Source organism: Sorghum bicolor, chromosome 8, assembly GCF_000003195.3.
Source record: "Sorghum bicolor cultivar BTx623 chromosome 8, Sorghum_bicolor_NCBIv3, whole genome shotgun sequence".
NCBI lineage: Eukaryota > Viridiplantae > Streptophyta > Magnoliopsida > Poales > Poaceae > Sorghum > Sorghum bicolor.
The window spans coordinates 47,502,862-47,519,438 of record NC_012877.2 but is presented as its reverse complement, the minus strand read 5'-3'; positions in this window follow the sequence as shown (position 1 = coordinate 47,519,438).

Below are 16,577 nucleotides of genomic sequence, written 5' to 3'. Positions count from 1 at the left end.
ACAGAAGATGTAGCAGGCAAGATAGTTTTCATAAGCATATCACGTTGTTCACCAAACAGTTTAGCCATATCTCTAGTGGTGGTCTGCCTAGATACCTTTTCAAATAGAGGATTATGAGCACGCTTGATGTAATCTTCCCATGCCTGAGTTTCACCTACTCCTAAAGGAAGATCAAGCCTAACAATCAAATGGCACTATTCTAACCAAGCAACCATAGGATCATAAACCTAATTTTTCAAGCCATCAGGGTTCAATGCAAGCTTAGACTACATCATAGTAGCATGATTACATTTAGCCATACAAGATTTTGATGGATTATGAGGACGCTACGCTAGCTAGAAAACAAAAATTTCGACCTCATAAAATAGGATCAACTGCTAGTTATAGATCACGGGGTTACCACTAGACACACAGGGGTAGCGGAAGCGACTCGGTGTAGTCGTACGCGTAGTAGTAGTGCCGTGCAGTTGCATGGTCGTCCACCATGTCAATCCCTCTCATGCGGTTCATCCTTGTGCTCTAGATGCAGCACCTCTGAGGTATCCCACATGTGCGGGGAAGAAGCGTTGCGCCTTCGGATTGCTAGGTCTGTGAGGAGCAATAGGCGTGAGCGTGGGTGGGCGACGGCGGCTGCCTAATGGCGTGAGTGTACCCTAGCCACGCCCCCTCCCTCTCTTATATAGGCATCCTCCAATCAGTCCCAAGTTGGAGGCCCAATTAGAAAACCCTAAGCCTGTCTAATTCGGGTCCAACCCGAATTAAGCTTCGAGTCCCTTAAGTGTGCGACCCTATGGGTTCATACATATAGACATAGGCCAAGTACTCCTACTCACCCAATAGTTGACAGTGGCCTCTAGCAAGGCGTGACAACTTCTATATGCATGCAAAGATCATATCAGACGAACCACTACAAACACATACATGTTATTCCCTTGTCTCACGATATTTGGTTCAACTCATGGGTTAACACTTAACCCAAGCATGACCATGCATTTGTTGACCCAATCACTTGAAATATCTCTCTCACATAGAGAGGGAAAAGTTCCATCTTGATTATCTATGTCTCACAGCATGTTTCCCGACAAACTTGAAAACTACCTTTATAACTATCATATTACAGAGTAGCGTTTAATAGTCCCTAAGTAGGTCATTTCACATCTTGATTCTTGAGAACATCCAACAATCTCAGGTCTAAGGACATAACGTACATGATGCATAAAGAGATAATAAGAACATCTCATGTTGGGTCAGTCCAGCCCCATGTTATACATGTGCCCACATTATTAGTTTGACATCTTTATGTCTATGACTTGTGAAACATAATCATCAACTAATACATATGCTAATCTAATATTCATATGTGTCCTCACATGAACTCTAATCAGGGACATCTTTAGAACAACCATACAAGTAAAAGAGTTTTACAAACAATTCACATTGTCAATCGATACAAGTTTGTCTATAATGGATATTCATCGAACTCATAATATATGTCATGGATACAATTGTAATATCATCATCTCTATGATTACCTCTAGGGCATATTCCCAACAGTCTCCCACTTGCACTAGAGTTAATCTCTAAGATATCTAATACCCATAGACCTCAAGTGCGCCTCAAGCTTAGGCTATGGAAGAGCCTTTGTCAAAGGATTTGCAATATTCAAATCTGTATGTATCTTGCACATCTTAATTTCACCTCGCCTAACAAACTCTAGAATGAGGTGAAACTTCCACAGCACATGTTTGTTCTTTTAGTGATTCCTAGGTTCCTTAGCCTGCGCAATCGCCCCATTGTTGTCACAATGTAGATTCAATGGGATCAGCGCATTCGGAAACACACCAAGTTCAATGAGGAACCTCCTCATCCAAACACCTTCCTTCGCAGATTTAGAAGCTACGATGTACTCGACCTCTATTGTAGAATCGGTCACTGTCACCTGCTTGGAACTTTTCTAGCTTACTACACCACCATTTATCATAAACACAAAACTTGATTAAGATTGTGAATCATCCGTGTCAGTTTGGAAGCTAGCATCGATGTAACCATTTACAACGAGCTCCTCCTCACCTCCATAGATTAGGAACACATCTTTAGTCCTTCTCAAGCACTTAAGAATGGTTTTAACAAGTGTCCAGTGACTTTCACCTAGATTAGTTTGGTACCTACTCACAACACTTAGAGCATATGAGACATCTGGGCGAGTACATATCATGGCATACATGATGGAACCAATTACCAAAGCATATGGAATCTTACTCATGCATTTGCGCTCTTCATATGATGAAGGACGTTGCTTATCGCTAAAATGCATACCATGTGACATAGGCAAGAACCCTCTTTTAGATTGTTCCATGTTGAACCGTTTCAACACCTTGTCTATGTACGTATCTTGGCTTAATCCTATTAGCCTTTTGGGCCTATCTCTATAGATCTTAATGCCCAAAATGTATGCCGCTTCTCCTAAAGCCTTCATAAAAAACTATTATTCAGTGAAGTCTTTATGGATTGCGACATTGGAATGTCATTCCCAATCAATAATATGTCATCCACATACAAGATCAGAAATACAACAATGCTCCCACTTTCCTTCTTGTAAACACAAGGTTCTTCTTCATTTTGACAAAAGCCAAATCCTTTGACCACTTCATCAAAACGAATATTCCAACTCCGAGATGCTTGCTTTAACCCATAAATGGATTTCTTAAGCTTGCATATTTTTCTAGCATTATTAGGGTCAACAAAACCTTCAGGCTGTATCATATACACATCCTCTTCCAAATTTCCATTTAGAAAGGCTGTTTTAACATCCATCTGCCATATCTCATAATCAAAATATACAACGATTGCTAGAATGATCCAGATAGATTTAAGCATCGCTACTGGCGAGAAAGTCTCATCGTAGTCAATTCCTTGAACTTGTCTAAAACCTTTTGTGACAAGTCGAGCTTTATAGACATGAACATTTCCATCCATATCCTTTTTCTTCTTATAGATCCATTTGCACTCTATGGGTCTAACCCCATCAGGCGGATCAACTAAGTTCCAAACTTGATTATGTCCCATGGAATTTATCTCAGATCTCATGGCACTTTGTCATTTCTTTTAATCTGGGTCCATCATTGCTTATGCATAATTTGTAGGTTTGTCATCGTCTAATAATAACAATTCCCCATGTAATTCGCGAAGTCTTGCTGATCTTTGTGGTTGTGGTGGTGTTTCTACTACCACTATAGTTGGCCATGAAGCCCGTGGCCTGGCATTTTGGCCTGGCCCGTGGCCCGGCATTTTGGCTCGGCCCGAGCATGGCCTGGCCCGACAGCTATCGGGCCTAGGCCGGCATGGCTCGAGGCACCAGGCCATGCCTGGGCTGCCATCGTGACCCATAGCACGGCTCAGACACGGGCCGACGACCCGGTGCTTAATGGACTAGTAAAAAATATAGCCTACTAATTCTAAAAAAAAGAAATATAGGACCTAGCAAGAAGTGTAGCCTGCTAATTGTAAAAAAGAGAAATGTAGGCCTGTTGGCCTGCTACTGGCCCATCCAACCATTCTACTGGCCTGCTATAGCATCAGGCACGAGCTTGGCCCGGTGGTCCACCGTGCCTTCGAGTTGGCCCAATGGCCCACGGGCCGTGCCTTGGGCCATACCCCTGGCACAAAGCACGGTGATGGCATAGCACGACCGACACGACGGCACGGTGTGACATGATGTAGGCATGACACGACACACCATGCCACTAGGCCGTGCTGGCACGGCCCGATGGCCACCTACAACTACCACAGGTGTCTCAACTTATTCTAGCCATGTTGGCATGACCCAATGGCCACCTATAACTACCACGAGTATCTGAACTTATTCTGCTACGTTAGCATCACTTGTAGAGTCATTCCCAATTGGCTTATCTTTAACTTCTTCAAGATAAACCTTCTATCCATTTTTCTCCCTTTTGAGAAACTCTTTCTCTAAGAAAACACGGTTTCGAGTAACAAACACTTTGCCCTCTGTCCGGTTATAGACATAATACCCTAAAGTTTCCTTTGGGTATCCCATAAAAAGCACTTGTTTGATTTGGGTGTTAGTTTATCTAATATAAGTCATTTGACATAAACTTCACAACCCCAAATTTTCAGAAAAGACAATCTGGGACACTTACCAGTCCACATCTCATATGGTGTCTTAACTAGAGACTTAGATGGTACCCTGTTTAAAGTGAAAGCGGCTGTTTCTTGAGCGTATCCCCAAAATGATAAAGGTAGGTCTGACTGGCTCATCATAGATTGAACCATGTCCAACAAAGTTTGATTACATCACTCGGACACACCGTTCCTCTGAGGCGTTCTAGGTGGAAAAAGTTGTGGAACGATTCTACAACTCTTTAGATGATTGCTAAATTCATGACTCAAGTATTCACCTCCACGATCAGATCGCAAAGCCTTAATTTTCTTACCACGTTGATTTTCTACTTCATTCTAAAATTCTTTGAACTTTTTAAATGTTTTAGACTTATGTTTCATTCAGTAGACATATCCATATCTATTAAAATCATCAGTAAAAGTTATGAAGTATTAGAATCCGCCTCTAGCTATCGTGCTCATTGGTCCACACACATCAATATGTGCTAGTTTCAACAAGTCCAATGCTCTCTCAGGAAAACCTATGAAAGGCGCCTTGGTCATCTTTCCTAGTAAGCAAGACTCACATGTCTCGTATGATTCAAAATCAAACAAAGTTAAAAGCCCATCAACATGGAGCCTCTTTATGCAATTCTCATTTATATGACCCAAACGACAATGCCACATATAGGTAGGACTTAACTCATTAAGCCGAGGTCTTTTAACACTAACATTACAAATAGGTGCATCCTCAAGATTCAAAATAAATAGCCTGTTCACAATGGATGCAAAAGCCACAAATGTGTCATTCTTAGAGATCACACAACCATTGTCTTTACTCGCAAATGAATAACCATCCTTCATCAAGCATGAAGGTGACACAATGTTTCGACTTAAACTAGGAACAAAATAACAATTATTCAATTCGAAAATAAATCCTGATAGTAGGTGGAGTTGCATTGTCCCGACGTTCAACGCAGCAATTCTTGCATTATTGCACACGTGGAAATCAACTTCTCCCTTTTCCACGCTTCTACTTCTTATCATTCCCTGCATCGTATTGCAAATATGAGCAACCGATCCGGTATCAAATACCCAAGAATTAATATAAGAGTCAGTGAAGAAAATATCTGTAACATAAACAATAAGTGTATGAGCAGTGGGAGTACCTTTACTACTGTCATCCTTTTTCAAGGTTGCCAAGTACAATTTGTAGTTCCTCTTGCAGTGACCTTTCCCCTTGCAATGAAAGCACTCTTCATCAGTAGCTGGTCTAGCCTTAGGTGCAGGTGGGTTTTGCTTATGGATCTCATCCTTAGCCTTACCCTTTTTCTTCTTCCAAGCATTGCCCTTTTTCTCTTAAAGTTTGGCTTGTTTTGGACAGCCAACACTTGGCTACTACCTATACCTTTCTTGATGTCAGCCTCTACCATTTTCAGCATGCCACACAATTCATTCAAGCCCTTCTCTGCCCCATGCATATGGTAGTTCGAGATGAAATTTCTAACTGGGCGAAAGAGATGAGAGAATGAAATCAGTGGCCAACTCTTGGCCAATTGGTAAGCCTAGCTTCTCCAACATCTGAGTGTAACCAACCATCTTGATTACATGTGGGCCAACTGCTGCACCCTCTGCTAGCTTACATTCAACAAAGGCCTTTGAGACTTGGAACCTTTCAGTCCTAGCCTTAGCTTGGAACATATCATTAAATGCCATGATCATATCGTACGCCGCATGGTTTTTGTCAAACTATATCTATAGTTCTGGTTCCATACAAGCAAGCATGAGGCAACTCACTTCAAGATCAGCATCACATGCTCTCTTCTAAGCGTTTTTCTCTACAGCAGGTGCATTATCAGCAGGCTCATCTGGTAATAGGGTGTCTAGAATTTCTTCCTTTTTCTCAGCCCTATGAACAATTCTCAGGTTGCGGATCCAATCCGCATAGTTCGTTCCATTCAACTTATCTTTCTCAAGAATTGAGCGCAAAGTAAATGTTTGATTGGTGGGCACCATTAATCTACAAGAAAAGTAATGCAAAATACTAAGACGACGTATCCAAGACAGAGTAAATAATATTAAATAAAATCTACTTCCACTCAAATCAATATCTCTCGATTGGTACTTAGTGATTCAAGACCCACAACTAACAAGTATATTAGTGAGCTTTAGCATCACCGCTAGTAGACATGGTAGATCGGTAAGCAACTCCTTGCTAATTATATCACATATGACTCTTGTTGTTGGGGTGAAATCTCTATGCTTGTGTTACCCAACTACTTATGCTCCAAGGTCCCTAACCGTTAGGATGACCTTGTTCAAGTAACCAACCCTTCTGCAGTAAGTATCTGATATGAACCTGCCTAGTCAAAGAAAATCAGTGGTACCCTAATTTTATAGACCTACCATCGATTGTACAAGACATATGACAATGCAAGGTTTGGGGAAGCATGTAACTGAAACATTGTCGAGGGATTGTTCTACTTCACTACCATGCACATGTACATAAAAACATCATCACATATGAAAGTAGAACAAAGTAAGAACAACATAAACATAGATATGACTTGCTATATCCCATTATCACTTTGGGGATCTCCATCTCCATCTATCTGTTCATCATGGTGATCTCCATCTCCATGATCTATGTACGCCATCCTCCAATAATTATTCTACCAAGACTAGCTATCACTAACACAAGGCAGTGAATTAAAATTACATATTCACGGGTAGGATCATCACAGATTGGCACGTAGGCCATTACATCAGATGGACAATATCTATATGGCTCCAACTATATTGTCATTGTCATTACATGCAAGCCATGAATTTATTACATACATGCATCACATACACATAAGGCTATACCACTACAAAATAGAGTTAACCGATCTTGACGTCTAAACTTGCAGGGCCAAAAACTCTATTTTCCCTGCCTTTTTCACAATTCTAATTTCACTGAACATGGTTTCATGGTGGAGAATCAAATGTAAAAATTTTTTCTCTATGATTTTTGTTTAGAGATCATCTCAATCTGGGTTACGGATCAAAAGTTATGGCTATTTTACCGAACAACACTTTTCCCGACAATCCGTCACCTGGCAGTAGATCCCATCTACTACCGCCACGCATCATATGCACCCAACACTTGACTTAGGGTTCAATTAGATTAACTGATTGATCTCTATCTCACTATGACTGGGTTTACATGTATCACTTAACTCGGATGGCGGAATTCCAACCGGTACTAGTAGATCATTACAATAGCAGCACGACAAGACCATGAACCAAGATCACAGACTCATCTAAAACTGCACATATCTCTATATGTACCCAATCAAATCTATAACAACACAGTAATAGCTATGATACCACTGATGGATTATGAGGATGCTACGCTAGCTAGAAAACAAAATTTTCAACCTCATAAAATAGTATCAACTGCTAGTTATAGATCATGGGGTTACCAGAAGCGACTCGGTGTAGTCGTGCACATAGCAGCAGTGTCGTGTAGTTGCATGGTCGTCCACCACATCAATACCTCTCACACAGTTTGCCCTTGTGCTCCAGATGCAGCACCTTCGAGGTATCCCACACATGTGGGGAAGAAGCATTGTGCCTCCGGACTACTAGGTCTGTGAGGAGCAATAGGCATGAGCGTGGGTGAGTGGCGGCGGTTGCCTAATAGCATGAGTGTACCCTGCCCATGCCCCCTCCCTCTCTTATATAGGCATCCTCCAATCAGCCCTGAGTTGGAGGCCCAATTAGAAAACTCTAAGCCTTGTCTAATTCAGGTCCAACCCAAATTAAGCTTCTAGCCCCTTAAGCGTGTGACCCTATGGGTTCACATACATATAGACATGGGCCGAGTACTCCTACTTGCCCAATAGTTGATAGTGGCCTCTAGCAAGGTGTGACAACTCCTATATGCATGCAAAGATCATATCAGACAAACCACTACAAACACATACATGTTATTCTCTTGCCTCATGATATTTGGTTCAACTCGTGGGTTAACACTTAACCCAAGCATGGCCATGCATTTGTTGATCCAATCACTTAAGTGATCCAGTAATATCTCTCTCACATAGAGAGGGGCAAGTTCTATCTTAATTATCTATGTCTCACAACATGTTTCTCGGGAAACCCAAAGACCACCTTTATGACTACCCTGTTACGGAGTAGCGTTTAATAGTCCCTAAGTAGGTCATTTCACATCTTGAGAACATACGACAATCTCAGGTCTAAGGACATAATGTACATGATGCATAAAGAGATAATAAGAACATCTCATGTTGGGTCAGTCCAGCCCCATGCCATACACGTGTCCACATTATTAGTTTGACATCTCTATGTCTATGAATTGTGAAACATAGTCATCACCTAATACATATGCTAATCTAATATTCATGTGTGTCCTCACACGAACTCTAATGAGGGACAACTTAAGAATAACCATACAAGTAAAAGAGTTTCACAAAAAATTCACATAATTGTCAATTGATACAAGTTTGTCTATAGTGGATATTCATCGTTACTCATAATATATGTCATGGATACAATCGTAATATCATTATCTCTATGATTACCTCTAGGGTATATTCCTAATAGATTTCATGTACCGTCTCAAATGGCTTGTGCCAGCAATAGATCTAGCAGTGTAACGCGTGCGGCGATGCTGGTGGAGGAGGGATCGGGAGCTTGGAGAGTCTGGGTTGAAAATCTTGCTGCAGAGAGGCTTCTCGTTGGAGTTTTTGAGTTCTTCGTCAGGGTCACTGCCGGACGAGATGAAGATGGAGATGAAAAACGATGGGGTGGAAGATGAGTCCTAGGGAAGGAAGTATTTATAGGTTGAGATGAGTGGGGGTATTTTTGACTTATCTCTTTGCCACATCCATGAAATTCGAGGTTGTTTAGATGGATATGGTAACTGTTCGCACGATAATCAAGGGATTATGCAGATGATTTGATGACAAGTAATCATGATCTTGAAGATGTTCCACTCACAATATTTTAAGTCATTGGCAATCTGTCCTAACAGTAAAGTTGTCGATGGGCATTTTCCCTATGATTTGGTGTGGGTGGTTGGAAGATTTGAGATATTTACTAGGATGCGGGGATCAGGATTGAAGTTGTTTGGATTTGGTAACAAATTTTTACCGAAAGGAAAGTGATTATGAAAAGGTCGTCATTATCTGGAGAGAATTTTGGAGCATTAATGATTTCATACTCCAAAATTGGGGGGCATTTGTTGACACCATTTTTAGGCATGAGTCAGGATGGTCAGGAAGAACTGATCGGCAGTTAAGAAAATGCTGTGTCAAGCCAATAAGAAGATTGCCGATAGCTGGTGATGCCGATGACAGGATGACAGGTGGAGGATGCTGCTGGTCTGAGGATGAAGATGGTGGTTACTAGTCATTGCTGATTGATCATTGATACCGATGGAGAACAATTGATCACCGATGCCGATGAAGGGGAGCGTGGAAGTTGCTCAGGAGACTACAAGGGGTATGCCGATGAAGCAGGAGCCGATGAAAGGTTTTATCGAAATTGAAGTGGACACAGGAATAGATAGGTGTTATTTTCTATATTTGTTAAAACATACCTTATGTAAGAGTCCTGTTTTATCTAAAAATAGATCCTAGTCGTATACGGTTGTAACTCTTTAGGTCAGGATATAAATATAGGCCTAGTAGCAATGTAAGACAAAAATCAATCAATATCATACACAAGTTTTACATCTACTATTTCGACAACTTCGTCAACTCGCATATTTTCTTTTGTTTACGAGTTCTCAAAGATTCGACGAGTAACACTCGACGATTCCTCGAGTTCCATGTGAGTACCTCTTGGCTGTGACATCAGGGCGCATCGCTGTTGTCAGGACCAAAGTATTCAAGTTATCATCTTTGTCGATTGCTAGGTCAAATCGGCTGGCACGCCTCAACATCAGAATCGGGTATTAGTCCTTTGTGTTTGCAGATCTACTTTTGCATTAACAAAAGGTAAGAGAAGAAAGATAAATATATTTTTGGTGGGTAGAGAGGAACCTTCTAGAGTTTTCTAAGTTGAATGGGTGATCAAAATCAGGCTTACTATACTATACTTATTGTGGAGCAACAAGTCCTTTTCAACTCTCGAAGAAGACTAGAAGAAAGTAGTCGGGAGAAGGATGCTAAAAGCTTTACGAAACACCAACCCAAACGTGGTGGATTACAAAGGCCTGACAGGGCTGTCACCCCTGGGGCTAACACAACTATCCGTGGGATTGGGCGCAAACTAAGGTTAACTATAGCCTAGACACCATGTCTACGCTAGCGTTTACTACTCTAATTACCAAGGATAACTAGAGCACTCAATATGAATTGAGATCAAGTAAGTATAATAAAGTAAGAATGAAATAAAGAACTCAACATAGAAATAATAATTAAAGAACCTAGAGATTGTTGAGCGACGAACCAGATGCTGCAAAAGTACAATGTTGAGGAAGATCCGATAGATCTGGCTCCTCCTTAGCTCTCTCCTCCTCTCTCCCTATTTTCTAGATACAACTAGACAACTAGAACTAGAACTAGATGAACTAGAACTAGAACTAGATGAACTAGAGGGACCTCTACTTCTCTACTAGATGAAACCCTAATTTCTGTTGTAGATGTAGCTATTGAAGGAGATGCCTCAGGGGGGTCAGGGTCTTTATTTATAGCCCCTAGGAAGAACCACAACCATTGGATCAAACTGACTTAAACGTGCGCTTAAGATTAATCCTCAAAGTCGGTGGAGTCAGGATCCACGAGGTTGGGTGTGATTGGCCACCTTAGTGGGGCGGGCTCCCAAGGGGTCTCTGGCCGGCCGCCCGGCACCCGTGCCCGTTACGCCTCCCATTCGGTCTGGAGCCTCCTCGAACCTTCTAGATGACAGAAAAGTTGATGTTCATGATGTTCTCTCTATGTAAACCTGACATATGGACCATCTTTGGTTGTTTTTAGCTGACACCCTGCAAAAACAGATATTCACCAAAACTCATGGAATTCTATTAGTGATAACCCCTATAGATAGATAATATTATGATTTAAGTCCTTTCTCATACTATGTTGACGGTTAAAAAGATTACTTAGCTACCGTCAACAAACTCCGCCAAGCTTACCTTTTGCTCATCCCTAAGCAAAGATAAACTCAGTGATGGATCAGAAGTTGCTACAATGCTTTTATGCCTCACAAGTACACATGCGTTCAAACAAGGACTCTCCTCCGAATTAAAGTGAACTATTATGTCTCAAGACTTACTCATATTACATTTGACCATGGGGCATATAGCTATCACTTAGATCTTGAGCAATTGAAAGATAGAATGGTTAAGTCAAGTGCTATGTTACTCACTCTTTGATCAACAATTTTTCTAGAGTTTTGTAAGATTTTCAAAAAAACTCAGAGATTCCTTGTATGACCCTTTCAAGTCTCTCATATGTGGTATTTTTGGATCCTCTCAAGGCAAGTGTAAAGTATGCCTTCTCTCTTCTCTCAGAATATGTAGTATTTGTAGGACTAAGGCATTGCCTTCTCTCTCTCACCCTACTTCTAATAGGCTCATGTGGAGCTTATAGGTGGGAAAAATAATTCAAACCTACTTGCATGTATTGCATAGTTAAACCATGGATCCAGAGATACTAATTATCCAATCAAGTCATATGTGCATGTGAGTGCAGTGAATGAAATAAATGATGTTAATAGTGAAGGGAGATGAATGATGGTGAATATCTAATTCTACAATTGCTCCTTGGGGATAACATACCTCCCTAATCTGAGAATAAGGACTTGGCTGTCTTTCTTTTCTTTTGGGACCTTTTGTCCTCTTTCTTTTCTTTTCTCTCTCTTTCTTTTTTTCTCTCTCTCTTTTTTTTAGATTAGCCAACCCTTTTAATGCACTAATAACAATAGGGAATATCAACTGAAACAACTGGAGCTTTATTGGATAAGTAGAATAAGACATAATGAATATTTTAGGGTGTCTTCTCCCAGTGTAGGAAAAGAACATTTTCTGAGTGGATGTGGAATGTGTGGATGGATGAATGCGTACTCCCAGGGTAGGAGCAGCATAGGTGTGTGTTCTTAGGATAGAAACAACACAAAGTGTAGTGCGTATATGTGGGTGATACTTCCAAGAACAGAAGTATCACATAGTGAATGTGGTGGATGTAAGTGGTTGCATACTTCTAAGGACACAAGTAGCTAAGATCAATGGAGAGCACATTGACTTTAACTGCATGACTAGTTCCTTAGGGTCTACACGGCTTAACTACCCTCAATGCTTATAGGTTAAAATATAAGTGGAAGTTTTTCCTAATCTAGTAAGCATGAGTATTTGGCTATGGTAGGAATTTAAAACTCTTGTCATAAAGGAACTCATCATGTAGCAATTTAAGATTTTCAAAATAAAAAATTCTCTATAACTCTAGTATCTCTAGGAGCAAGATTGACAGCGGCTCAAAACCTTCCCATATCATATCCGTCAACTACCTAGATTTAGATCAAGCATTTGCTACCCACATGTTCTAGGCTCAGAGCAAAATCTTAAGTCTAAACAGTTGTGTCTAAAACTCAAGAGAGTACAAGGTTGCAAACTAGGTACTTGCAGGGAATTATGGCAGAGCACTATTCATCATCTCCATATAAGAGTTTGTTCTAGAGGTTCATTCTAACAGAATCATTAAGAGCTCTCCTTAGCTAGCTAGATTAATTATGAAAGATAAAATGTTTATTGGGTTTCTAAGATTATTCATCTTTTTAATTTTATCTTATCATAATGCACTAGGAATAAATAGACGAGTCAGGAATACTTAGCTCGATATACGGGGGTGCTCTCCCCCAAGCTAGATGTTGACATGGTCTATTGAAGTTGCTGACAGGCAGTGAAGGTGTACTCATCCTCCTGAAGTGTAGCAGGTACTTGCTGTTAGAAACAGTACTTGACTGATGCAAATAGCACTTCGATAAGGGAGAGGACATCCTTCTGCCTGTTAGCTCTACTTAATCCTATAAAACCTGTAAACTCAAATAGACAACAAAACTTGTGGAAATGATTCAGGTTCAAGAATTACTTTCAAACGTTGACCATTTACCTTAAAGGTGTTACCTCTATTGTCCTGGATCGTGATGGCACCATGAGATGCAGCATCAATTACTTTGAATGGTCCTTCCCATTTGCTTCTAAGCTTTCCATGACCGAAGACATTTACTCTTGAGTTGAATAAAAGAACTTTATCTCTAGGCTTAAACTCCTTATGCTTTATTCTCTTGTCATGCCATCTTTTAGTTCTCTCTTTATAAATCTTGGAGCTATGATAAGCCTTTTCTCTCCATTCTTCCAGCTTAGATATTTGCATGTGACGATTCTTGCTGGCTAGATGGAGATCCATGTTCCATTTCTTGATTGCCCAATGACCTCTAAACTCTAACTCAATAGGCAAGTGACATGTTTTTCCATATACGAGCTGATAAGGTGACATGCCTATGGGTGTTTTGTATGCAGTCCGGTATGCCCATAATGCATCATGGAGCTTGTACTTCCATTTCTTTCCCATCTCACAGTCTTCTGCAGAATGTTCTTAATTTGCTTATTTGATGTTTCTACTTGACTGCTGGTTTGAGGATGGTATGGAGTTGCAACATTATGCTTAACTCCATATTCTATCAAGAATTGTTTGAAGCTCTTATCAATGAAGTGTGATCCTCCATCACTTATGACCATTCTTGGTGTGCTAAATCTTGGGAATATCACTTCATGGAACATCTTCTTAGCGTGCTTGGAGTCGACAGCTCTACATGGTAGTGCTTCTACACACTTGGACACATAGTCAACTGCCACCAAGATGAATTCAACATCTCTAAATCTTTGGAATGGTCCCATGTAGTCAATTCCCCAAACATCAAACAACTCTACTTGGAGGTTGTTTTGGAGTGGCATTGCATCCCGAGCATTAATGTTTCCATGTTTCTGACATCTGGCACATCTTCTAACAAATTCCTTTGTATCTTGATACATCATAGGCCAGATGAATCCACTTTGCCAGATCTTTGCATGTGTACAGAATGCTCCATAATGTCCTCCATAGGGTGATGCATGACATCTCACTATGATTTTCATCGCTTCAACCATTGGGATGCATCTCTGTAATAATCCATCAGAACAAACTCGGTAGAGATATGGGTCATCCCATAAGTGGCATCGAGCTTCATATTTGAGCTTTCTTTTATCTCCTCTTGATGGAACATATCCTGTAACCATATAATTCACAATATCCGCATACCAAGGGTTGGATTGTGTTACCACGAGGAGTGTGTCATCTCTTAGATAGTCGTTAATGGGTAACTCATGTGTTTCCTTGTACTAGAGCCTAGACAAGTGATCGGCTACTGAATTCACTACTCCTTTCTTATCTTTTATTTCTATGTCAAGTTCTTGGAATAAAAGAATCCAGCGGATCAACCGAGGTTTAGCATCTTTCATATTGAGCAGGTATTTAAGTGCAGCATGGTCTGAATAAATGATTACCTTTACTCCAACTAAGTAAGATCTAAACTTGTCTACTGCAAAGACAACTGCCAACAACTCTTTTTCAGTGGTAGCATAATTGAGTTGTGGTCCAGTCAAGGTTTTGCTAGCATATGATATAGCATAGTGCTTTTTATCCTTAGTTTGGTCGAGAACGACACCAACAGCAAAGTTGCTAGCATCACACATGATTTCGAAAGGCAACGTCCAATCAGGTGGTTGGATGATTGGAGCTAAAATGAGTGCTTGTTTGAGGGGTTGAAAAGATTCATAGCACTCATTGTCAAAAATGAAAGGTGCATCCTTAGCCAATAGTCTAGTGAGGGGTCTAGTGATTTCAAAAAAGTTTTTGATAAAGAGCCTATAGAACCCCGCATGGCCTAGAAAGCTTCGGATTCCTTTCACATTTGTGGGAGGTGGAAGTTGTTCAATAACTTGTATCTTTGCTCTATCCACTTCTATCCCACGTTCAGACACCTTGTGTCCTAGCACTATTCCTTCCCGAACCATAAAATGACATTTTCCCCAGTTTAGGACTAAGTACTTTTCTTTGCATCGTAAGACTTTGTCTAGATTCTCCAGACAATCATCAAAGGTTGTGCCATAGATGGTAAAGTCATCCATGAACACCTCTGCTGACGGTCCTTAAGTATCAAATTTAATTATCAAATAAACAAAGAAAAGGATCCAAATGAAATCAACATCTAGACTTAAGGTTTTATCTGACAGAATTCCACGAGTTTTGGTGTTTGTCTATTTCTGCAGGGGGTTATCAGGAAATACAGAAGAAAGGCCCACACGTCGGGATTACATAGAGATATTAACGTGCCGCGCAATTATCTTACATTTAGAAGACTCCAGAAGCCACGGGAACGAAGCGGAGGCAGAACGGGGCCTGGCCTAGGGCGCCCGCCCTAGGGACCAGGGCGCTCGCCCCCCTCTGGAGTCCAATCAGGACTCTCTTTCGGGGTTACGCTCCACCGACCTAAAGGATCAAGGATAACCGTTCAATCAATGTCGGTTTGATCCGACGGCCCATATTCACTTAGAGGGACTATAAAACCAGACCCCCTGGCCCCTGGAGGAGAGGACCTCTCAACCTAATTCATTATTCATCAAGGGAGAAGAAGTTTTTGATCAAGCCTAGAGCCACCACATCAATTAGATATCTAGATTAGCATAGCTACATAGGATTAGAACTAGAAGGAGTCAATCTTCGATTGGTTTCCGGATCTGTCAAGAGGATTCTTGGTAATTCTCTATTGTTCTTCAATTGTTCATCTTTGTTCTTCAATATTATGAATATGACTTTGTTCTACTTCAATATATTGATTATGACTTTGCTCTACTTGTTTATATTCGCAATTATATTGTTCTTAGTTTATCATAATTATATACTTGGCTTAGTTAGATTGGAATTATATACATGTTTAGGATCGTATAGCGTTTATCCATCGGATCCATGGGTAAATGATAGATATTGTGTAGGCGTGGTGCTTATACCGTATTTATCTGCGATTGTACCCTATATGCTAGATCGCGGGGTAGTTCATGATAGTGACAGCTTCATTGATTCTTATATAGTCCCCCTCTCGTGTATTGGGCTGGCAGAGCAACATTATTACAGGGGAGTGATTGCGATGTTTCTCGTATTCCTTGATATTATCACTATGCATGGGCGTAATCTTGTCTCACAATGATTGCTAAGTATAATTGCACTAACTATGATATGCTAGACTGTATAGTTAAGAATAACTTAGGAAATATTCTTGTAGTTTGTCCTAATTCCATGCTAATGACTTGCTAGAATATCTAATTGAGGTGCTTATCATATTTATTATGTGGCTAAGTTATGCTGATCAGATTAATTATCTTTGTCACTATTCATTACTTTATATATCCTTTA